At 43.1% G+C, this 24,387-nt stretch overlaps 1 protein-coding gene across 1 annotated transcript in view; it reads right to left on the bottom strand.

Annotated features, from left to right (window-relative positions):
- Window positions 1–18,920: 18,920 nt before the first annotated feature.
- The window catches only part of LOC126249759 (kunitz-type serine protease inhibitor dendrotoxin E-like), a 51,580-nt gene continuing 46,113 nt past the window's right edge, over window positions 18,921–24,387 (bottom strand). The window contains exon 4 of the mRNA XM_049951448.1: window positions 18,921–19,135. The gene's annotated coding sequence lies outside the window, so the exon portion shown is untranslated. The remainder of the gene's footprint in view (window positions 19,136–24,387) is intronic.

Raw genomic sequence — 24,387 nt, 5'->3', positions numbered from 1 at the left:
AGAAAGCTGATGGGTGACTCAACAGGACTGTGAAACGAACTTTCTTTGGCTAAAGGCCTCATAATTGGAAAATTCGCCATCTGTAGCATGATGGCAAAGATGTTGAACAATTGTATTTTGTCCATTCTGACGAAGATGTATTCCAACTCGGACGTCTAATACCGAATAAAAATGATTTTCATACACTTTCTGTTCTATATCACCCATTAACCTCATTTATCAGCATAATTCTACAGTTGCATACAATCAATGTTTTAATCTTAATGTATCTAAGGACTAGAAAACACAATACCGTGCAACAGTCAGTTATGACCAGCACATTCACGAGAATCGTATACGAAGTACTGTCTCACAAAAAACTAAAATTTTGCTTGAATCAATATACGTTAAAGCATGCAATACTTTTCTGCTGGTCTGTTACACAGTACTGTTCATTCACGGACGTTTTCTTCTGTAGTCATTACATTCATCAACCTTTAAATATCTCTTGGGCAAAAATAATTGGTTTTTCAAATAAATGAACTGCATGGGTGGTATAACATATACATCTCCGTATTTTAAAATTATTTTATTTGTCGGTGAATGAAGCAACAAGCCACATATACTTTTTAAATGTTTTATTATAGTGTCATAGCCAGTTTCGGGCTATCATTCCCATCTTCTGATGGCTAATATTTTTAGTTACACAGATGTTTTGACCAACAGCATATCGTCTGCTCCAACACAACACAAGAATATTTGAGTATTTAGTGCCACTTCACAAGTTGGTTCATTAATAAAAATATGCTAAAGCGCTTGCATTTATTTATATATGATGTAAAATAGTTGTGATCACTTACATAAGTTCCAGAAGATGGAGATTTGTTTTTTGTGATCCAAGTGGTTTTCCATGTTGTTGAATGCCACACAGCGCACCTACGATAATAAATTATTGTGGCACGCTTCATAATATTCTTAATGTCAGTGCTGAGCATCACACAAGTGATATACACGTGATGTTTTTGTTTACAATGTAAAGATTATCATTGAACAAAGATATTGTTCATTTCCTATTGACCAAGGATGTAAACAGAGGAAAAATGACGTGTGGGGTGTAACATGGTACTTACAGAAAAATGTTTGCACTCTAAGAGTAAAATTATTTTTAAAAGACAGTAGAACAAATAATTTTCAGCAAGTTCCTTTTTTTGTCAGTAGAGATTTTTGATGAAATACTTTCAAGCCAACTGATTGCTTAATATAAATTAGACATATAAGTACACACATTTACATATACAGCTATATGATTATCATTACCGTTTATAAGTTAGTTGCAGGAAATACAAAATTAAAAAGTTGGAGGGTGGGATGAGAGCAACACATTTCTTCATCATAGTAGTTTATATTTATACAACTGTATACAAATATCATAAACTGTAGTGCTGTAACTATTAACGGTCCAGTTTGTGTTTGATTTCTGTGAACAGCCCAAGGAAATTATATAGAAAATGTTTGTTGGCTAGCTCCAGCTGCTCATTTAGGACGTATTAGGATGAGATGAGAGTGTGAATATATATTTCTAGTTCCTCTAAGAGGTCCATTTTCTTGCCTTTGTAAGCGGTATGTAATATCTGTAAGCTGCCATTAAAGTTAAAAACAGAGTGTCCAAATTGATTGATGTAAGTCGCTAACGCAGATTTATTTCAGTAGTACACGATGCCAGAATGAGATTTTCACTCTGCAGCGGAGTGTGCGCTGATATGAAACTTCCTGGCAGATTAAAACTGCGTGCCCGACCGAGACTCCAACTCGGGACCTTTGCCTTTCGCGGGCAAGTGCTCTACCATCTGAGCTACCGAAGCACGACTCACGCCCGGTACTCACAGCTTTACTTCTGCCAGTATCTCGTCTCCTACCTTCCAAACTTTACAGAAGCTCTCCTGCGAACCTTGCAGAACTAGCACTCCTGAAAGAAAGGATATTGCGGAGACATGGCTTAGCCACAGCCTGGGGGATGTTTCCAGAATGAGATTTTCACTCTGCAGCGGAGTGTGCGCTGATATGAACTTCCTGGCAGATTAAAACTGCGTGCCCGACCGAGACCCGAACTCGGAACCTTTGCCTTTCGCGGGCAAGTGCTCTACCATCTGAGCTACCGAAGCACGACTCACGCCCGGTACTCACAGCTTTACTTCTGCCCAGTATCTCGTCTCCTACCTTCCAAACTTTACAGAAGCTCTCCTGCGAACCTTGCAGAACTAGCACTCCTGAAAGAAAGGATATTGCGGAGACATGGCTTAGCCACAGCCTGGGGGATGTTTCCAGAATGAAATGGTTCAAATGGCTCTGAGCACTATGGGACTCAACTGCTGAGGTCATTAGTCCCCTAGAACTTAGAACTAGTTAAACCTAACTAACCTAAGGACATCACAAACATCCATGCCCGAGGCAGGATTCGAACCTGCGACCGTAGCGGTCTCGCGGTTCCAGGCTGCAGCGCCTTTAACCGCACGGCCACTTCGGCCGGCTCCAGAATGAGATTTACACTCTGCAGCGGAGTGTGCGCTGATATGAAACTTCCTGGCCGATTAAAACTGCGTGACCGACCGAGACCCGAACTCGGGACCTTTGACTTTCGCGGGCAAGTGCTCTACCATCTGAGCTACCGAAGCACGACTCACGTCCGGTACTCACAGCTTTACTTCTGCCAGTATCTCGTCTCCTACCTTCCAAACTTTACAGAAGCTCTCCTGCGAACCTAGGAAGGTAGGCGACGAGATACTGGCAGAAGTAAAGCTGTGAGTACCGGGCGTGAGTCGTGCTTCGGTAGCTCAGATGGTAGAGCAATTGCCCGTGAAAGGCAAAGGTCCCGAGTTCGAGTCTCGGTCGGGCACGCAGTTTTAATCTGCCAGGAAGTTTCAGTACATGATGCCTTATACTGATGCCTGCCGATCTGTCCAAGATAAAAATTGGGGAAACTGACACAAATAATACTGTAAATTCTTGATTTTTATTGGCCTGGGCTAGTGGTTTTAGTGCTGTGGATAATGTTATATTGTACCGTGTTATTGGTACAGAAATTTATTTGAATTAATGCCCTCGGAAAAGATCGACAGTTTGGTATGAGATTATGCCTAGGAATGAAATGTATCCAAATAATTCCTTTTCTGCTGCTGGTTGTGAATTTACTGCAGATAATTTAGTATCTTTAATTTTATTGTACAAATGGTAATTATTTGTGGCTTATAGCCATTATCTTTAGCTACAATTTTGATAATATTGATTTCTTCCTCTTGGCAGATGAACTGAGGGTAATTTTGTGTATACTGTTTGACATAGACCTGAAATAAGGCATTTTTGCTGCATAGCGTAGCATGAAGAATTATTTATAATTACATCTGCGATGTAAGTTTTCTATGAATTTCAAAAGCATGGTTTTAATTCAACTTTTTTGTTCTACGATCAAGAAAATTGACACCCTCTTCCGTCTGATGCTTTGCAGCCAGTTTGATATTAGGGTTCATGTTATTCCTGGCATTTGCAAATGATTCTGTTTCATTTTTTAACAAGATGATTGGGTCATCAACCTACCTTTTTAAAAAATCAGTTTACCTTCTGAACGGGCATTGGCTCTGAAAAATTTATTTTCCAAATGGTTAATGTAAATATCAGCTAAAAGGTCTGCAAAACTGCTTCGCATTGCTAGGCCACCTGGCTGCATATAGACTTTCTTGTTCAATAAGAAGTAGTTATGTGCTACAAATAATTCTAACGTCTTTATGAGTTTGTACATCTCTGTCTTGCAAAAATGTTTGTTTTTATTAAATTGCACTTAATAGTTTATTAGTTTCATGGAAAGTTGTATTTGTGTCCAGGTTTACAATGTTTACGGATGCGAATCTTATACTGTCTGGTATGTGCACATCACTTACATAATTAATAAATTGTTGGGGATTTCTGATAGAGAAGTTGTCTTAAAATATGAAAAAGTTGCTAAGGAAATCTTTAAGCTTTTCAATTTTCTATTTGCTACAACTAACTTATAAACAGTAATGATAATCAAATATCCGTATTATGTCCAATTTATAGTATGCAAACAGTTAGCTTTAAACTCTTTGGCAAAAATTTCCACTGATAGCAAAGAAAGGAACCTACTAAAAACTGTTTGTTCTTGTGTTTTTTGGTAATAAGTTTACTCTTAGAGCACAAATATTTTTCTTTTATTAATATGTTATATTTTGCATATATCACACATCATCTTTCCTCTGTTTACATACTTGGTCAATAGGAAATGAACAATATCTTTGTATCTTTGCTGAAGATAATCTTGGCATTGTGAAATGAACGCTATTTTGTATCTATGCTTAATGATAATCTTTGAATTGTAAACAAAAACATCAATTGCATAGCACAAACGTGAGGCTCAACACTTACATTAAGAATATTATGAAATGTGCCACAGTAATTTATTTACAGTGGGTGTGCTGTGTGGAATTCAACATCATACACATCGACCTGGAAAATCACACGCATCACAACAAAACAAATCGCCATCTACCTGAGACTTATGTAAGTGATCACAACTATTTTGCGTTATCTATAATTCAATGCAAGCACTTTAGCAAATTTTTATTACTAAAAAAACTTATAAAGTAACACCAAATACTCAAATATTCTTTTGCAGTGGGGGAGCAGACGACATGTTGTTGGTCAAAACATCTATGTAACTAAAAATATTTGCCATCTGAAGATGGGCATGGTAGCCCGGAACCGGTTGTAGCACTAAAATAAAACACCCAAAAAGTATTTATGGCTGGTTGCGTCATTCACCAACTATCATTAGCGGCTGCGGAGTTCAGAAGATCCAACATAAATGAAGTAACATCGTTTCATTGGGTGTTAACTATTCGAAAGATGTAACTTCCGCTGTGAGAAGGATATGTAATTTGTAGCTGAATTACAAGACCCAATCAAAAAGTTCCCGCTCGACGGCCGTGCAGTCCAGTATCGGTATGTCGATCAAGCAAAATCGCCGTGAGCATTGAGACAATCGCCCCACCGACACACCAGGTTGGTAAATGCTGCGACAAGAAGGCCTTAAGTGCATGCTGCATATCCTCGTCCGACAGGAATCGTAGACACTTCAAGACCTTTTTTAAGGGACCGAAGGCGTCATACTCGCATGGAAGGGATTAGGACTATAGGACGGGAGCTCGAGTGTATCCCACTTGACTTGGCATAACTATTGCGTTTCGACATTTGCGATATGTTTACGTGCAGCTGCACCATTCCACAACGGTGATTTTCGACTGACATGCTGCCCCATACACAATCTTCATTTTCCGATGTGTGTCTACCGGTGTTTGTCCTTCGGCAGCCAAGAAAAGATTAACAGCACCTTGGTCCTGCTTGGAGGCATTTGGTAATAAAGTCGCCATAGTCCATGTTTCCGCATTTACCGTTCGTACGTCAGAAAGACTCGAATGCCACACAAATCTTTTGCCTCAATGTCGGTGTTTATACATCCGCATAGGACTCGCGCGACGTTTCATGTAGTAGCAGCAACGCCTGAAAACGGAAACTTATTTATTGTCGCTTATGGAAAACAAATTGTCTTCCAGTGTTATATTTAATAAAATTTCCACCTACCATCTCCACAACGTAGTCAAGAAAAATTATCTTATATTGTTTCCGCGCAGGTAAACGTACTGTTCTGTACACTGCTTACATGACATAATTACACTGATCAGCCAAAACATTATGAACACTGCCCATCGCGAATTTGGATGCCGCCTGGTGGCGTTGCCGGCACATGAAGTGGAGCAGACACGGACGGGGGATCACCCTAGCGAAGATATGGACTGAAAATAGGGAAATCCGTTGACATAAACGACTTTGACAAAGGGCAGATTGTTATTACGCAGAGCCTGTGAGCTAGTATCTCGAAAACGGCGAAGACGGTGCAATGTCCACGAGCTACTGTCGTGAGCATCTACGGAAAGACGTAGGACAGAGAAACTACCACTAGGCGTGAAATGGTTGGACATCCACTACTCTTCACAAAATGTGGGGTTCGGAGGCTCGTCTCTCTCTAAAGTAGAATAGATAGTGATCTGTGGCATCTCTGCCGAAAGAGCACAATGCTGGTGGGCGCACAAATGTTTCGGGGCACACTCTTCATCGCACATTGTTGAACATGGAGCTCCGCAGCAGACCACACCTACGTGTTCACATGTTGACCCAGTGACGTCGTCAATTATGATTGCTGTGGGCGCGGGACCATCGGAATTCGACCGTCGATCAATGAAAACCGGCCGGCTCTTCGAGTTAATCACATTTTTGTTACAATAGGTCGATGTTCGTCTTCACAAATGCCGTCATCGAGGTGAACGGAGGCTCGATACGTGCAGCGCGGCTCGATACGGTCGCAGGTCGGTGGGACCAGTATTTGATGTGAGAAACATTCTGCTGCGCTTGCATGGGACATGTGGTAGTAATCTAAGACACGATGATAGCTGCGAGCCACCTGCATCCCTTCATGGTTGATGGATTTCCCGACAGCGGTATCATCTTTCAGTAGTACGAGGGCAGTTCAATAAGTAATGCAACACATTTTTTTTCTCGGCCAATTTTGGTTGAAAAAACCGGAAATTTCTTGTGGAATATTTTCAAACATTCCCGCTTCGTCTCGTATAGTTTCATTGACTTCCGACAGGTGTCAGCGCTGTACGGAGCTGTTAAAATGGCGTCTGTAACGGATGTGCGTTGCAAACAACGGGCAGTGATCGAGTTTCTTTTGGCGGAAAACCAGGGCATCTCAGATATTCATAGGCGCTTGCAGAATGTCTATGGTGATCTGGCAGTGGACAAAAGCACGGTGAGTCGTTGGGCAAAGCGTGTGTCATCATCGCCGCAAGGTCAAGCAAGACTGTCTGATCTCCCGCGTGCGGGCCGGCCGTGCACAGCTGTGACTCCTGCAATGGCGGAGCGTGCGAACACACTCGTTCGAGATGATCGACGGATCACCATCAAACAACTCAGTGCTCAACTTGACATCTCTGTTGGTAGTGCTGTCACAATTGTTCACCAGTTGGGATATTCAAAGGTTTGTTCCCGCTGGGTCCCTCGTTGTCTAACCGAACACCATAAAGAGCAAAGGAGAACCATCTGTGCGGAATTGCTTGCTCGTCATGTGGCTGAGGGTGACAATTTCTTGTCAAAGATTGTTACAGGCGATGAAACATGGGTTCATCACTTCGAACCTGAAACAAAACGGCAATCAATGGAGTGGCGCCACACCCACTCCCCTACCAAGAAAAAGTTTAAAGCCATACCCTCAGCCGGTAAAGTCATGGTTACAGTCTTCTGGGACGCTGAAGGGGTTATTCTGTTCGATGTCCTTCCCCATGGTCAAACGATCAACTCTGAAGTGTATTGTGCTACTCTTCAGAAATTGAAGAAACGACTTCAGCGTGTTCGTAGGCACAAAAATCAGAACGAACTTCTTCTTCTTCATGACAACGCAAGACCTCACACAAGTCTTCGCACCCGAGAGGAGCTCACAAAACTTCAGTGGACTGTTCTTCCTCATGCACCCTACAGCCCCGATCTCGCACCGTCGGATTTCCATATGTTTGGCCCAATGAAGGACGCAATCCGTGGGACGCACTACGCGGATGATGAAGAAGTTATTGATGCAGTACGACGTTGGCTCCGACATCGACCAGTGGAATGGTACCGTGCAGGCATACAGGCCCTCATTTCAAGGTGGCGTAAGGCCGTAGCATTGAATGGAGATTACGTTGAAAAATAGTGTTGTGTAGCTAAAAGATTGGGGAATAACCTGGTGTATTTCAATGCTGAATAAAACAACCCCTGTCTCAGAAAAAAAAATGTGTTGCATTACTTATTGAGCTGCCCTCGTACAATTGTCCGTGTCTCGCAATCAGAAACGAGCTACATTTTTTTGAGTAAAATTTTAGCGATCTTACGCTGATGTCTCGGTGACCAAATTCACCCCATGTAAATCGTGTGGAACGCTTCCGGGTCGCTTTCGGGTGCCGTCAGCGCGTACGCAAATCAGCGACCCGTTATTTACGCGAGTTACATGACCTGTGCGTAGATATCTAATGCCACATACCTCCACAAACCTACCAACAAACTTTCGGATCCATGATATGCAGAATCAGTGATGCATTTCGTTCCAAAGATAGACTAACAAACTATAAAGCAGTTGGTCATAATGTTTTAACTCATCAGTGTATATCATACATTAAGACATTGTACAAATTGTTTCCCAGCATTGTCACAGTTAGGCTTGTGTTCTACTGTTTTGTACGGAACTGTGGACCTAGAAACGATGGAGAGGCTTCGTCCCCGCCGTAGCCCTCAGTGGTTCACAACCCCACAACAGGCTACAACAGTCCACTCACCCTACCGCCGCCCCACACCGAACCCAGGACCCAGGGTTATTGTGCGGTTCGGTCAGCAGTAGAAACCCCCCCTCGTCTCTCACCTGACGAATGTAACCGCAGTGTTTGTGTGGTAGAGTACTTATGGTGTACGCGTACGTGGAGATTGTTTTCCAAGTATATTAGATAGTCAGATTTCACGATTCTAACGTGAACATGGAGAGCTTTGTAATCCAAACTTCAGTTGTTAATCCAGTGGTGCTTTCAGTATCCTCAATAGCTTTTCAGTTGATTTCTCAGTTACAGAGCGTTTATTATTTCATTTAATTAAATTCCAGTATTTGTAAAATTTTGTTGGTAGCACGAGCGTCTCCCTTTGTGCAACCTTCAACCATGTGGTCATAACCGTGTGACAAAGACGTTCATTTCGTTATTGTACTTTCATTTTAGGATTTGGGAAGGTGGATAATGTGAAATATTTGGTTCAAATGGCTCTGAGCACTATGGGACTTAACAGCTGAGGTCATCAGTCCCCTAGAACTTAGAACTACTTAAACCTAACTAACCTAAGGACATCACACACATCCATGCCCGAGGCAGGATTCGAACCTGCGACCGTAGTGGTCGCGCGGTTCCAGACTAAAGCACCTAGAACCGATCGGCTACACCGGCCGGCTGTGAAATATTTAACGAATTTTGGGTGTGAAGTTAGTTGATTTGATTTATTTTTTCTTTGTTGGTTTTTGTCTCCAAACTGCCTCGTGTGCAGTACTGTTTGGGGAAACGGCCCCAGCGTCCTACGTTAAATTCCATTAGGTTTGCAAGTGAAAGTATAACGTAAAATCCAAGATCTATCACAGATGGTGAGTAATTTAGAGCAATTGATTTCCAATATCCCACGTGGACTTGTCTGCACAACCGATGAGCTCTTGTGGAAATACAGAGTAGGGATTGTGTGAGTTTCGTGTGAAAATTTGATCTAGCCAAGAACGATCAAAGATGATCAGTAAATTTATTGCAATGACAAGATGGTAATGAAATATTGTGATTGGTTTGTAATTGCATACGATATTTCTTGTAGAAATTCGATGTAGGTTTAGCGAGAGTGCGTTTGACGGATTTAATAGGCTGTATTTCATTTTTGCCTGTGAACGAATATCTCGAAAACGGCGAAGCTGGTAGAATGTTCACGTGCTACTGTCATGAGCATCTACGAAAAGAGGTAGAAGGACAGTGAAACTACCACTAGGTGCTAAATGATTGGACCTCCACGGCTCTTCACAGAACATGGGATTCGGAGATTTGTCTGCTCTGTAAAGTAGGATAGATGGTGATCTATGGCATCTCGCCCGAAAGAGCACAATGTTGGTGCACGCACAAGGGTTTCGGAGCACACTCTTCATCGTACATTGTTGGACGTGGAGCTCCGCATCAGACCACATCTACGTGTTCATATGTTGACTCAACGACATCGTCAATTATGGTTACATTGAGCACGGGACCGTAGGGATTCGATCGTCGATCAATGGAACCGTTTCGGCTCTTCGGATGAATCACATATCGCTACACTAGATCGATGGTCGTCTCCACAAACGCCATCATCGACGTGAACGGCGGTTCGAAACGTGCCGCTGACGCAGGCTGGTGGGAGCAATACGAGGTGTGGCTAGAAAAAAACGGGACTAGTACTGGTGAAACAATAAAACGAATGCAATGAGGCTGAAAGTCGCGTGGCCTGTCACGTGACTCTCGCTCCGCCTACTGCTCGAGTTTCATCTGCCTCCTGCACTCAGTCTGCCCGTGGCGTCTGTTTTAAGTAGTTGACGTTTTGTCTGTGCGTCGGAAAATGTTGAGCGTACAGAAAGAACAGCGTGTTAACATCAAATTTTGTTTCAAACTAGGAAAATCTGCAAGTGAAACGTTTGTAATGTTACAACAAGTGTACGGCGATGATTGTTTATCGCGAACACAAGTGTTTGAGTGGTTTAAACGATTGAAAGATGGCCGCGATGACACCAGTGATGACACTCGCACTGGCAGACCACTGTCAGCAAAACCTGATGCAAACATTGAAAAAATCGGTAAACTTGTTCGACACTTTCCTTGTCAACTCCTGTTAACTCAGACACTGCTCTGATTGTTGAACGGCGATCTTGTCGAACAATTTTACCGATTTTTTCAATGTTTGCATCAGTTTTTGCTGACAATGGTCTGCCAGTGCGAGTGTCATCACTGGTGTCTTCGCGGCCATCTTTCAATCGTTTAAACCACTCAAACACTTGTGTTCGCGATAAACAATCATCGCCGTACACTTGTTGTAACATTACAAACGTTTCACTTGCAGATTTTCTTAGTTTGAAACAAAATTTGATGTTAACACGCTGTTCTTTCTGTACACTCAACATTTTCCGACGCACAGACAAAACGTCAACTACTTAAAACAGACGCCACGGGCAGACTGAGTGCAGGAGGCAGATGAAACTCGAGCAGTAGGCGGAGCGAGAGTCACGTGACAGACCACGCGATTTCAGCCTTATTGCATTCGTTTTATTGTTTCACCAGTACTAGTCCGGTTTTTTTCTAGCCACACCTCGTATTTTGCTATGGGAGCCATTCCCCTGCGCTTGCATGCGACCTGTGGTAGTAACTGAAGACACGCTGACAGCTGCAAACCACCTGCATGCCTTCATGCTTGATATCTTCCCCGACGGCGATGTCATCTTTCAGCAGCATAATTGTCCGTATCTCGGAATCATAACCGTCTTACAGTGGTTTGAGGAGCACTATAGTGAAATCACGTTAATGGCTCAGCTATCATATTCGCCAGATGTAAATCCGATGGAACCCATCTGGGTCAGTATCGGGCGTCATCACAGCGTACGCAAATCAGCGGCCCGTTATTTACGTGAATTGCATGACCTTTGCGTAGACATCTAATGCCACATACCTCCACAAACATACCAACAAACTGTCGAACACCTGATATGCTGAATCACTTATGTACAGGGCTATTACAAATGATTGAAGCGATTTCATAAATTCACTGTAGCTCCATTCATTGACATATGGTCACGACGCACTACAGATACGTAGAAAACTCATAAAGTTTTGTTCGGCTGAAGCCGCACTTCAGGTTTCTGCCGCCAGAGCGCTCGAGAGCGCAGTGAGACAAAATGGCGACAGGAGCCGAGAAAGCGTATGTCGTGCTTGAAATGCACTCGCATCAATCAGTCATAACAGTGCAACGACACTTCAGGACGAAGTTCAACAAAGATCCACCAACTGCTAACTCCATTCGGCGATGGTATGCGCAGTTTAAAGCTTCTGGATGCCTCTGTAAGGGGAAATCAACGGGTCGGCCTGCAGTGAGCGAAGAAACGGTTGAACGCGTGCGGGCAAGTTTCACGCGTAACCCGCGGAAGTCGACGAATAAAGCAAGCAGGGAGCTAAACGTACCACAGCCGACGGTTTGGAAAATCTTACGGAAAAGGCTAAAGCAGGAGCCTTACCGTTTACAATTGCTACAAGCCCTGACACCCGATGACAAAGTCAAACGCTTTGAATTTTCGGCGCGGTTGCAACAGCTCATGGAAGAGGATGCGTTCAGTGCGAAACTTGTTTTCAGTGATGAAGCAACATTTTTTTCTTAATGGTGAAGTGAACAGACACAATGTGCGAATCTGGGCGGTAGATAATCCTCACGCATTCGTGCAGCAAATTCGCAATTCACCAAAAGTTAACGAGTTTTGTGCAATCTCACGGTTTAAAGTTTACGGCCCCTTTTTCTTCTGCGAAAAAAACGTTACAGGACACGTGTATCTGGACATGCTGGAAGATTGGCTCGTGCCACAACTGGAGACCGACAGCGCCGACTTCATCTTTCAACAGGATGGTGCTCCACCGCACTTCCATCATGATGTTCGGCATTTCTTAAACAGAATGTTGGAAAACCGATGAATCGGTCGTGGTGGAGATCATGATCAGCAATTCATGTCATGGCCTCCACGCTCTCCCGACTTAACCCCATGCGATTTCTTTCTGTGGGGTTATGTGAAAGATTTAGTGTTTAAACCTCCTCTACCAAGAAACGTGCCAGAACTGCGAGCTCGCATCAACGATGCTTTCGAACTCATTGATGGGGACATGTTGCACCGAGTGTGGGAGGAACTTGATTATCGGCTTGATGTCTGCCGAATCACTAAAGGGGCACATATCGAACATTTGTGAATGCCTAAAAAAACTTTTTGAGTTTTGTATGTGTGCAAAGCATTGTGAAAATATCTCAAATAATAAAGTTATTGTAGAGCTGTGAAATCGCTTCAATCATTTGTAATAACCCTGTATTTCGTTCCAGAGACGGACAAACAAGATATTAAGCAGGTGGTCGTAATGTTTTGGTTCATCAGTGTATATGCTGCCTTGCAATCACTAGCCAGATACTCGCATGACATATTTTTGGAAAAGTGCTACAGGGTAATAAATACAGTCAACCCGACTGCGCACTTGGCACCATACCATGGAGAAATTTAGATAACGAAAAACACATCATTGCTGACGGCTAATCAGTCTTGATAAAACTGTCAGTCCAGACGAAACAACTGTCTAGTTTGAGACTGAGAAAAATAGTTCTGGTAACGAATTGAATCCATGACTTTCTTACCAGAACCACGATGCAGACAGTTGCAATCTTACTTTGTCACAGATGAAAGTTATCCGTTCCAGTCGTTCATCGTGTTGATCAGAATCTGGCACGCTTTACAGTGGAAATCGTAAAACGTGGAATGAAGTGTCCTGCTGACGAAAATTAGCGGGTTAACGTTTGATTTTGGCCATTGGTCGTATTAAAGTAGGGGTGGTGTCTTGCAGTCAGTTCGACTTAGTGTTGTTCCAGGAGATACAAGGAATCAGTCTAAGCCGTTCCATTGTAGGTGCTCAATTAACGATGAGGGATTCCTCTCCAATAGTAATTTCCTTGGTACTTTTGAAAGTCTTTCATCGCAGTATTACCGCTCACCAAGTCTGCTGGCAACATTTTCCAACCCTGCTAGCTATTGAAAATGTAGAGTCAGTACTGCGACGTGCTGCTGTATACACATTCTCACACTATCAGACGCACTGGTACAGTCTTCGTATCAACAGTTGCATAACCACCGACTCAGATTCAGTTCTGCTCGTATTGTTCTATGCGAGCAAAGTTTTTTGAATGCCAGTGTATTCGCTATTGAGAGACGATAAGATTCCTTTCTCCGGCAGCTGTAACTGGGGGAACATGTGTAACCTGCACTCCATGACAAGAACTAAATTTTTTTATGTATAAGGTTTTTTGCGAGTCTCTGCTACTATAGCACAGTGGTTAAGACAGAGGACTCACATTAAGTAAGTATGGGGCTCAAATCCCTGTCCCGCTATTCTGATTTAGTCTTTCGCGGTTTTCTTTAGTAACTCAGACGAACGCAGGAATGCTTCTTACGCTGAGGACAGAGCCGATTCCCTTCACCACCCTTGTCCGGATTGAGCTGGTGCTTCGTCTTTAACATGCACCTGAAAGTATGAATCGACTTTTGTTCAGAAACGTTACGGCGGAGGTTCGAGTCCTCCCTCGGGCATGGGTGTGTGTGTTTGTCCTTAGGATAATTTAGGTTAAGTAGTGTGTAAGCTTAGGGACTGATGACCTTAGCAGTTAAGTCCCATAAGATTTCACACACATTTCAACATTTTTTCAGAAATATTACACTGTAGTTGGCCGCTGTCGCCGAGCGGTTCTAGGCGCCTCGTTCCGGAACCGCGCTGGTGCTACGGTCGCAGGTTCGAATCCTGCCTCGGGCATGGATGTGTGTGATGTCCTTAGGTTAGTTAGGTTTAAGTAGTTCTAAGTCTAGGGGACAGATGACTTCAGATGTTAAGTCTCATAGTGCCTAGAGCCATTTTTTGTTACAGTGTCATATCACATTATGTGGTTGCATTAATCTGAGAAATATAATCAGTACGTGAGCGTGAGTACCAAATTCTATGATTTACATGCAATAGCCATTAGCTTTTGAAGCCGTTACGATACATATCGGACTGTCAGTTACGGCCAACTGGCGTAGGCTCTGCGTTGTGGCGCTTAACTTACATAGCTGGGCTGTTACGAAACATTTGTATGTCTCGCCATGACAAATCTAGGTTACCGTGACATTAGCACTGCACAAGGAGATTATCTTTTGCTAAACGTTTTCTCTGTCGTAACCTTTATTACTCTGTGCTGTCGTGTTACGTCTGACCTCAAATGTCGCATGTACTGCTAACAAACTACACCTGCTCGAAAAGTAAGAGTCTGTCGCTGTGTATTCGTTCTTCATTATTTAAAAAGGTACCAATCTACCTCGAAGTTATAGGTAATTTTAGGCCAAAACACTAGTACTTAAGTCTTGAGATACTAACCTAAAATACGCGTAACGACTATACTGCCAGCGGCCTTGTCTCGTTGAATACACCGGTTCTTGTCAGATCAGCGAAGTTAATCAACGTCGGGCGTGCCCGGTACTTGGACGGGCAACCGCCTGGGTACGCCACGTGCTGCTGACTGCTTTCCCTTTGCCTTTACGGCAGAGGGGAGGAAGGGTGTTGACATTGAACTCATGATCGCCAGACTTTGCGCCAGTGTTCTGAATTCCAAACCTCACTGCGTCTCATGAAGTGATGATATATGACACAGTTGATAGTGGTCCGTCCACCGGATAGGGACATTACGCTCGGCGGCCCCCTCTGTGCTTATTTATTCTCGACCATAGGTCCGCCATCTTGTGTTGTGTGCATAACGTTTACATGTATCTCGAAGCAATTTGTGCAGTGAATTACGTTGGCAATCAGTGACAAAATACAATGTGCAATAGTGTAATTTTAATCAACAGCTCCGCCATTATACCAGTGATGCAAGTGAAGCAGCAAGATGATGAAATCGCTGTGATATCATTAGTCAGCCACAAGGAAGAAAACCAGCAGAAGACATCACTGATTTCGATTTCTAGCCATCCACTGCCCCCCTCCTCCCTCCCCCCCCCCCCCCCCCACTCCCCAAGTGCCACACCAGCCGCTACAGTAACAAACATTGGAGAAAGAGTTCTAGATTAATCTAGTTTAAGACTGTTTACTTTTAAGTAACATTTCTCTGTATGTATGTATGTATAAACGCCTGAAGATGAACAGAACATGTTCGAAACACGTTGTATGACGTTAGATTAAACATAAAATAAAAAAGTAACTAGTAGCAGAAATTAGAAATAAATAATGTGCTACTCGAGAGGAGTAGGCTATGTGGTGGCACCGTATATATATATATATGTATATATTGTTGTGGTCTTCAGTCCTGAGACTGGTTTGACGCAGCTCTCCATGCTGAGTAGCAAGCTGCTTAATCTCCCAGTACGTACTGCAGCTTACATCCTTCTGAATCTGCTTAGTGTATTCATCTCTTGGTCTCCCTCTACGATTTTTACCCACCACGCTGCCCTCCAATTCTAAATTGGTGATCTCTTGATGCCTCAGCACATGTCCTACCAACCGATCCCTTCTTCTAGTCAAGTTGTGCCACAAACTCCTCCCCAATTCAAAATATATATATATATATATATATATATATATATATATATATATATATATATACGCCCGTTACAGTCAGACTTATCTGATAAACTTAAACGTATAACTCTCTTACTTCGTTAAGGAAAGGTGTCGTTGTGAGCGAAGAAGAACTACCCTTCGGTATTCCCCAGCCAACAATACTGTACGAATTTATTACTATTCGTTCTAGGATGCCAGAATTTGTCTTACATTCACATAACACCAAGAGAAAGATGCATCGGAATCCTTATAGAAAATGACAACTCATTATAGAATCCTCCTAAAATTCATTTCTTGTAAATGGTGTTATACGCATTCATTATAAATAAATATTTAACAACAAACGGTACATGCACTGACAAATTGGTCAGGTGATACGTGTGTCGCTACAAGCGAACAACCGGCTACAATCAAACGGAAGCACAAGCGAGAGTGCAATTTTAGAAGGCATATTTTCGGATTTTCACCACGGCTTAACCGCAATATTTCTACAGCTTAGGCTTCGTCAATTGCTGCTAACAATAAAGGAAGGGGAGTTATAGTTTATCGTTTCGCGGCATAGACAGAAATAGAGACGGGAGACAAGCTCACACTGAACGAAAATGAGACAGGAAGTTAGCTGAAACTTTGTTTAAGGAACTATGGAGGCGCACACCTTAAGTGATATAGAGTAACCACGCGGCTACTACGGTCGCAGTTTCGAATCCTGTCTCGGGCATGGATGTGTGTGTGATGTCCTTAGGTTAGTTAGGTTTAAGTAGTTCCAAGTCTAGGGGACTGATGACCTCAGATGTTAAGTCCCATTGTGCTTAGAGCCATTTGATACAGAGTAACTATGAAAAACATAAGTTAGGGTGGCTGCAAGGGGATATGAACTCAGTTCTTTGTGAATAAAAGTTCATAATCTCACCCACTGCGGCACCTTGCTCAGTACAGTTGAGTAGTGTATGTAAGTAGTGAATTTAAGGAGTATTTATTTAATTCTGTGATTTAATGTACAAAACGTCGACCACACGAATATAGCGTGTTTAGACGACAGTTCTCTTATCCTGAGCACTGGTTTTCACTGCTTGTAAGTTGAGTCTGCAGTAAAAGAACTAATTTCTTTTAGCGGAACGATTAGCTCTGATGACAGTGAAGCAGTTTGTAACTGCAGATATGTAGTAGGTCGTGAAATAGGTTACCTGTTACTCATGAATCGACTACAGCTCTGAGAATCATAAATGCAGATTTACACAAACTGCCACTTATACTGTTCTCAGCAACATGATTACTCTGCACGATAAGGAATGATACGGAGTATACTCGCTAGATGAAAATATTACAGTATTGTTTCAGAAACAGAAGATTATTCTGGTCAAACAGAGATAGCAGAGTACCATAAAATGTAATGCCAATTCTCGAAATGTGACTTTGTCATCTGCCTCCGTTGATAGCCAGAAACTACTTGGCAGCCACAATGGATATTTAAACCGTGCAATGCCGAAAACATAAGCTGGAACAGAAAAGAAACAAGGACATCCTTTATCCAATATTTTACCTTCAAACTCTCAATCCAATAATCGACAAAAATATAAAATCGTGAAACTTCCTAGTAGATTAAATCTGAATGCCAGACCGGTACTCGAACCTGGGACTCAGCTTCGAGTTCCGGTGCGGCTCCAGTTTTAATCTGCCAGGAAGTTTCATATCAGCACAGACTCGAATGCAGAGTGAAAATTCATCATGGAAAAAATCGTGTGTAGCAACTACTATTGCACTCGTTCAGTTATTTTCCTTGACTTTCGTAACTTGTGTACTGGAAACAGCTTCACTCAATTTCGGGATAAAATTTCTGTTGTGCCAGTAGATCATCTATCTCCAAGTTAATGTGGTAGTAAACGTCAGAGGATACCTCAAACAACAGAGCAGTAACCCTCTTACTGTTTGTTTTTTACGCTTATTAATATCTTTCCAAGGTTGTTCTGATAAATTTGTAAAACGAAAAAGAAAATTTTAATAAAGTAAGTGTGGTACTCTGAATGGAGGTTTTATTCGTCTTTCATATGCATATATAACAGTATTGGCTTAAAGCAATGGAAAACAGTCATTTTTACTGTAAATTTTTTCAATCGATGGAAAAATAACTACATGTTATTAGCAGCACAAAGCTGCCGCTTGAAAATGAGAGTAAGCTTCACAAAAAAATAAACCCATGAAACCCAGAATATCACAAAAATCGCCCGTGGATCTGTAACAAAATAGTCAAGTGTAGCATGAGAAGTGGTATTTATGATTGAAGGCTGACAATGTCACTTCCGGTGTTCTGTTTAAATCAGCCATACCAAAGTGGAAAAATAAAAATGTCAGCATCCGTGCATTAAAATTAGAACAATAAAACGTACAAACAAATTATGTAAAAATCATATACTGAGTTCCTGAACTATAACGTATTTTAATAACCGTTTACCAATTCTATCACAGTTCCAATTCGAAATCTAGTACGGGAAGAATATTTATATCGTTCAGGCGCAGCTGTTGTGTGTATAAAGATCTCTGTACACCCGTCAAGTCATAGACATGCATATCAACAACAAGGAGACGTATTAAATCACTTCCAAAACAGAGGAACTTCAAAATTCTGTACAAACAGCACTAACTCTCACAAACTTCACTGATCGTAAGATGCTGAAAACTAAAGCAACTCATTTTTAAGATATTATACAGTTACACTAACTATACCAAATCGTATATTCTCGTGGAATGGATCACGTTGGCCTTACCGTTCGCACACAAGTATTGACACATATTCATTCTATTGAAATAATTCAGAACTACTCCTGTCTTCGTAACGTAGATTCACAATGTCGAATGAAGACTATGCTTGACATTCATAAATCATTTGTACAACCATTTATAAGGTAAATACAGGAAATAACAACAAGTATATGTATTTAACAGATGTAATTAGTTAAACTGAACACATAAATACTGAAAATGTAAATTGAAATATCCATATGATATGTCTTGATTAAGAATGATCCACAGATGTGAAAGAAGAGTCCAAAGGCTCCCAGAATAATGGCGTTTTCATCCAATGTAGGTGCGTTATACTTCAATGTGACATCTTATCTAATGTGCAGTTGTGCAACTGTTGACGCCATCTGAAAAAGAAGATAATACTCCGTTACAAATTACTTAAGAATATTTGCTTGGCAAAACATTAAAGGTGCAAGTAAACTATGAGCTGTACAACGAGTATACACAAACATAAAAAAAGTTTTGCATCAGCCCGGTTCCCAGAACTCTTGAAGAAAGACGTTGACTGTGGATATTGTATCACAGACACAGTCCCTTTGAATGTTCAAAGATGTCACTAAACCCGCCCAAAGATGTAAACAACCATGCACGTGCAGCGCCTATTAGACGGAGGGGGTCCGACAGCCAATCAGTTCCAGACACTCCACCAGGAAGGAGGTACACGGCTCGTGTTGTCTGTATGTCAACCATGCCTAGACGGTCAATGCCGCGGTTCGATCGCGCCCGCATTGTTACTTTGTGCCAGGAAGGTCTCTCAACAAGGGAAATGTCCAGGTGTCTCGGAGTGAACCAAACCGATGTTGATCGGACATGGAGGAGATACGGAAAGACAGGAACTGTCGATGACATGCCTCACTCACGTCGCCCAAGGGCTACTACTGCACTCCATGATCGCTACCTACGTATTATGGCTCAGAGGAACCCTGACAGCAATGCCACCATGTTGAATAATACTCTTCGTGCAGCCACAGGACGTAGTGTTACGACTCAAACTATGCGCAATAGGCCGCATGATGCGCAGCTTCACTCCTGACGTCCATAGCGATGTCCGTCTTTGCAACCACGACACCATGCACAGCGGTACAGATGGGCCCAACAACATGCCGAATGGACCACTCAGGATTGGCATCATGTTCTCTTCAACGATGAGTGTCGCATATGCCTTCAACCAGACGTGTTTGGAGGCAACCTGGTCAGGCTGAACGCCTTAAGACACACTGTCCAGCGAGTGCAGCAAGGTGGAGGTTCCCTGCTGTTTTGGGGTGGCATTATTTGGGACCGACGTACGCCGCTGGTGGTCATGGAAGGCGCCGTAACGGCTGCACGATACGTGAATGCCATCCTCCAGCCGATAGTACAACCATTTCGGCAGCATATTGGCGAAGCATTCGTTTTCATGGACGACAATTCGCGCCCCCATCGTGTACATCTTGCGAATGACTTCCTTCAGGATAATGACATCGCTCGACTAGAGTGACTAGCATGTTCTCTAGACATGAACCCTATCGAACATGCCTGGGATAGATTTAAAAGGGCTGTTTATGGACGAAGTGACCCACCAACCACTCAGAGGGATCTACGCCGAATCGCCGTTGAGGAGAGGGACAATCTGGACTTGCCTTGATGAACTTGTGGATAGTATGCCACGACGAATACAGGCATGCATCAATGCAAGAGGACGTGCTTCTGGGTATTAGAGATACCGGTGTGTACAGCAGTCTGGACCACCGTCTTTGAAGGTCTCGCTGTATGGTGGTACAACATGCAGTGTGTCGTTTTCATGAGCAATAAAAAGGGAGGAAATGGTGTTTATGTTGATCTCTATTCCACTTTTCTGTACAGGTTCCGGAACTCTCGGAACCGTGGTGATGCAAAACTTTTTTTGGTGTGTGTATAAAGCCGCGCGGGGGTAGCCGTGCGGTCTAAGGGCGTCTTCTTACGATTCGCGCGGCTCCCCCCCCCCCCCTTCGAGGTTAGAGTTAGCATAAGTTAGTTTAAGTTAGATTAAGTAGTGCGGATGCCTAGGGACCGATGACCTCAGCAGTTTGGTCCCATAGTCCTTACCACAAATTTCCAATTTTTGTGTGTATAATGTAAAGTTTTCTGAAACGTGTAATGACAAAAAAGAGATAAGATGAGTATGTTTAAGAGGATTGTTTTGAGAAATACGTCTGTCTTTAAAATGTCGTTATTTAATACATTTTTACCGGGGATCCTGTTTTCGAATTATAATAATCTACGGGTGAAATTTCTTCACGGAACGTAAAATTGGCATGTAATATCTCATCAAAGAATGGATATGGACAAACTGTGACCAAAAGTATAGCAAATCATGGGCTGAGTGAGAACCAATACTCAGGTGATCGATTTAATCTGTATTGTGGCGTTCATGGCCGTATTAACCACCGACGTATCTAATATACTGGATTACATATATGATCGTGCTGCTGAGAAAGTACTTGCGATATCCACACTGATGACCCAAAACAATATGACCACCTGCTTAATAGCTTGTTTGTCCGTTTTTGGAACGAAACACATCACTGATTCTGCGGATCATGGCTCTGAGCACTATGGGACTTAACTTCTAAGGTCATCAGTCCCCTAGAACTTAGAACTACTTAAACCTAACTAACCTAAGGACATCACACACATTCATGCCCGAGGCAGGATTCGAACCTGCGACCGTAGCTGTCGCGCGGTTCCAGACTGTAGCGCCTAGAACCGCTCGACCACTGGCCGGCTCTGCGGATCATGGAACCGACAGTTTGTTGGTATGTTTTGAGGGGTATGTGGCATTAGATGTCTACGCGAAAGCCATGTAATTCGCGTAAATGATGGACTGCTGATTTGCACACGCTGTGATAGCTCCCTATAGCGACCCATAAGGGCTCCATAGGGTTTAAATAGGCAAATTTCAATGCCGCAACATCAATGTGAGTTCACTATAATGCTTCTCAGACCACTGTAGCTCGGTTATGGTTCCGAGACACGGACAATTATGCTGCTGAAAGGTGACATCGGCGTCGGGGAAGACATCAGGCATGAAGGGATGCAGGTTGTTTGCAGCTGTCAGCGTGTCTTCGATTATTACCACAGGTCCCATGCAAACGCAACAGAATGTCTCCCATAGCGTACTATTGCCCCCGCCAACCTACGTCCGTGGCGCGCTGCATGTTTCAAGTCGTCGTTCACCTCGATGATGGCGTTTGTGGAGACAATCATCGACCTAGCGTAGCAGAAGTATGATTCATCCGAATAGCCGAACGGCTTCTATTGATCGACTGTCGAAACACTACGGCCCCGTGCCCACTGCAATCGTAATTGACGATGTCGTTGAGTCAACAAGTGAATAAGTAGGAGTAGTCTGCTGCGGAGCTCTGGTACAATACTGTACGATGAACGGTGTGCTCCAAAACACTTCTGAGTGCACCAGCATTGTGCTGTTTCGGCAACGACGCCAAAGATCACCACTTTTCTTTTCAGAGAGCAGACAAGCCTCTGAACCCCACTTTCTGTGAAGAGTCATGGACGTCCAACCATTTAGCACCTAGTGATTGTCTCACTGTCCTACTACCTCTCTTCATAGATGTTAACGACAGTAGCTCGTGAACATTCGACCAGTTTCGCCGTTTACGAAATACTCGTTCACAGGCTCTGCGTAATAATAATCTGCCCTTTGTCAAAGTCGCTTACGACAATGGATTTTCCCATTTTCAGCCCTTATCTTCGCTAGGGCGATCCCCCGTCCATGTTTGCTCCGCTTATACACTTTACCGCGTCACGTGCCCGCAACTCCAACAGGGGGCATCCAACTCGCGGTGGGCAGTGGTCATAATGTTTTGGCTCATCAAAAATGGCTCTGAGCACTATTCGACTTACATCTACATCTACATTTATACTCCGCAAGCCACCCAACGGTGTGTAGCGGAGGGCACTTTACGTGCCACTGTCATTACCTCCCTTTTCTGTTCCAGTCGCGTATGGTTCACGGGAAGAACGACTGTCTGAAAGCCTCTGTGCGCGCTCGAATCTCTCTAATTTTACATTCGTGATCTCCTCGGGAGGTATAAGTAGGGGGAAGCAATATATTCGATACCTCATCCAGAAACGCACCCTCTCGAAACCTGGCGAGCAAGCTACACCGCGATGCAGAGCGCCTCTCCTGCAGAGTCTGCCACTTGAGTTTGCTAAACATCTCCGTAACGCTATCACGGTTACCAAATAACCCTGTGACGAAACGCGCCGCTCTTCTTTGGATCATCTCTCTCCCTCCCGTCAACCCGATCTGGTACGGATCCCACACTGATGAGCGATACTCAAGTATAGGGCGAACGAGTGTTTTGTAAGCCACCTCCTTTGTTGATGGACTACATTTTCTAAGGACTCTCCCAATGAATCTCAACCTGGTACCCGCCTTACCAACAATTAATTTTATATGATTATTCCACTTCAAATCGTTCCGCACGCATACTCCCAGATATTTTACAGAAGTAACTGCTACCAGTGTTTGTTCCGCTATCATGTAATCATATGGTAAAGGATCCTTCTTTCTATGTATTCGCAATACATTACATTTGTCTATGTTAAGGGTCAGTTGCCACTCCCTGCACCAAGTGCCTATCTGCTGCAGATCTTCCTGCATTTCGCTACAATTTTCTAATGCTGCAACTTCTCTGTATACTACAGCATCATCCGCGAAAAGCCGCATGGAACTTCCGACACTATCTACTAGGTCATTTATATATATTGTGAAAAGCAATGGTCCCATAACACTCCCCTGTGGCACGCCAGAAGTTACTTTAACGTCTGTAGACGTCTCTCCATTGATAACAACATGCTGTGTTCTGTTTGCTAAAAATTCTTCAATCCAGCCACACAGCTGGTCTGATATTCCGTAGGCTCGTACTTTGTTTATCAGGCGACAGTGCGGAACTGTATCGAACGCCTTCCGGAATTCAAGGAAAATAGCATCTACCTGGGAGCCTGTATCTAATATTTTCTGGGTCTCATGAACAAATAAAGCGAGTTGGGTCTCACACGATCGCTGTTTCCGGAATCCATGTTGATTCCTACAGAGTAGATTCTGGGTTTCCAAAAACGACATGATACTTGAGCAAAAAACATGTTCTAAAATTCTACAACAGATCGAAGTCAGAGATATAGGTCTATAGTTTTGCGCATCTGCTCGACGACCCTTCTTGAAGACTGGGACTAACTGTGCTCTTTTCCAATCATTTGGAACCTTCCGCTCCTCTAGAGACTTGCGGTACACGGCTGTTAGAAGGGGGGCAAGTTCTTTCGCGTACTCTGTATAGAATCGAATTGGTATCCCGTCAGGTCCAGTGAACTTTCCTCTGTTGAGTGATTCCAGTTGCTTTTCTATTCCTTGGACACTTATTTCGATGTGAGCCATTTTTTCGTTTGTGCGAGGATTTAGAGAAGAAACTGCAGTGCGGTCTTCCTCTGTGAAACAGCTTTGGAAAAAGGTGTTTAGTATTTCAGCTTTACGCGTGTCATCCTGTGTTTCAATGCCATCATCATCCCGGAGTGTCTGGATATGCTGTTTCGAGCCACTTACTGATTTAACGTAAGA

Source organism: Schistocerca nitens, chromosome 3, assembly GCF_023898315.1.
Source record: "Schistocerca nitens isolate TAMUIC-IGC-003100 chromosome 3, iqSchNite1.1, whole genome shotgun sequence".
Taxonomy (NCBI): Eukaryota; Metazoa; Arthropoda; class Insecta; order Orthoptera; family Acrididae; genus Schistocerca; species Schistocerca nitens.
This window is presented reverse-complemented; position numbering and strand designations above follow the sequence as displayed.